This window comes from Brassica oleracea, chromosome C8, assembly GCF_000695525.1.
Source record: "Brassica oleracea var. oleracea cultivar TO1000 chromosome C8, BOL, whole genome shotgun sequence".
Lineage (NCBI taxonomy): Eukaryota > Viridiplantae > Streptophyta > Magnoliopsida > Brassicales > Brassicaceae > Brassica > Brassica oleracea.
In genome coordinates, this window is record NC_027755.1 from 5,975,828 (window position 1) to 5,978,303 (window position 2,476).

The window sequence follows — 2,476 nt, forward strand, 5'->3', positions numbered from 1 at the left end:
CTTGAGCATGAATGGTTTCCACATTGAACCAATGGGCAAAGGAAACAAAAGTTCCTTTCAGATTATAAGAAAATCGCCTAAGGCCTTATAAGAAAGTGGTCAAGACTATACCTACATACTCTACTGATCTAGACTATGCCAAGGATCAGTATGATAAAGGCAAAAGCCATGGTAACCTGTATATCCACGAAATTTTATACACTTTATGGCATGACTGGATTAGCCATCCAGGTCTTTAAAACTTGATGCACATATTGCAAAAGGCACAAAGAGTTATCCCATAAAATCTCACGTTGTGTAACATGTACACAAGGGAAACTCATTAGGCTTTATTGTCCCAAGTACCACTTGATTGTAGTATGTCCATGAGGGGGAGTGAGGACAAACTATGATCCACCGTGTGACATGGTCTATGACCATAGTAAGACTTGGCCGAATTCTTTATACTACAAAGGCCACTACCTAATGCTTGGGGACACAAGGATTTACATGTGTAAGGTTAATATGCATCAGGCCATATAAGTGAGCATAGATAATCTCATCTCAGAATGAATACGGGTCATAAACCAGACATATACCATCCTAAGGGATTTTGAATAAACCACCACATACATATGTGCTGTCTAGGATGGAACTTCAGAAGAGGATGAGAAAAAGATTGGGAATATATGTTGGATAGGAACATATCTTTCTCCCACGTTTTTTTAAGAGACCTTGTGCCAAATATGGGTGATCAAATTATGGCCAGGTACACGGATCACATGACTGATGAATCCGACTATCCAACATCAGGAAGAGAAAGAAATAAGCTGGTAAAAGAGAATAAGAGAAATAAAATGGTATTTACCATCATTGTCTTGGCAAGATCCTCAGACTAGAAAATATGATTTAAGACGTCCAAAGAATGTGATCAAATGATACAAAAGCTAGCAAAACTAGATGCCAGACACATTGACCCGAAAAGAAAAGAATGACTAAGTCATACCAGCTTAGCACCACGAATTTGATGTCCTAAGAGACACAATCAAGTTGCTACAGTGTCTATACAAGATAGACCAATAAGTTCCAAAAGATAAGAAACCTCGGAAAGAAATGAAAGGTGCATAGAATGATACAAATCCGAGTTCAAAGGAAACCAGTCCAGATAGAGAGATAAGGCTGGCCAGCTAAACATCTAAGGTACCAAACCATGTAGTTTGGGACGCCAAACTGCAAGGTAGTAAAGGTCCTGGATAATACGATCTCAAATCTATTAGATCATGTCGGGAACACTATGGAACTACATAAGAGTGTTAACACCAATGATGTATTTACATATAAGAGAGCTCATAAAAGAAAGTAGCACTTGAGTTTAAAGATATAAAGCGAAGATCATGAACCCATGTAAGAGTACTCATAAAGAATAAAGATTAGATTAAAAGAAAACGTGAGGTTTAAAGAGTTTAAAGAAGAGATGGGCGTATTGGCCAATTATATAGAAATGCCATCTGATGATATAAACCAGTGGATAAATGGGTCTTGTGAGGGAAAGAAAATCGTGAGATGTGGAACGTGACCAAGTAATCAATAGGTCGTTCACATTACTACTTACAGCATTCAAAGAATGGCTTGTTACACAAGGATACTCATAGAGACCAAAGGAACATATTATAAGGAAATATGCTCTTATGTGGTGGATGCTACTACACAAACTCGAAATTGATGAAGCCTGGAAAAAAAAGAAATAATGATGTAGTAAGCAGTATATTGATCACTGGATAAAGAAAATAAAGGTATGAGAAAGATGAGAAAAGAAGTTCTCAAAGAACAGCATTGTTCCTAAGCTGTTCATGGACTGAAGCAAAAGCAGCTGCATTGAATATGATAAGACTAAGTAAACCTTAGTGAAGGAGTTCGATAAAGAACAATACAAATCAGTCCATATATTCTTATATAAGAAATCCCTTGTGTTTATAATAAATCAGCACTGCAAGTATGTCATGAGATGCCATCAAAGAAAGTGTAGACTGCGATGTTTTTCAAGTAATAAGATTATAGTATGGGACTGCAATGTAAGCAGGAGCCATTAAGTTTATATCAGTGGATAAAAGGAAACCATAATGGTCCAAGAGAGCGACCAGAAGTATGTCTGGTCGAGGTCAAATGGATATGGCATTGCTGAAGGCAAGAAAGATCGATAACCATGTATAAAGGTCCTTGAGTGTATTTGACTGCAGATCCATAGTTTGATGAGATTATAAAACTCATTGCAGCAATGATTATTAATGATATGACCTTAGACACTCATGGGGTATGGACGAGTATAGACAAGGTCTATAACTCAACATGGATCGACTAATGAAGAAAGATCGGCTATAATGGATAAGCCATTAGCACATACGGGTGATGTATGTCCGAATGGACGAAGGCATGTCCGTGAGAAGCCAAGTGATTCGTATGTGTTTGGGTCGATGACTCAATATATATTAAAGTGTCC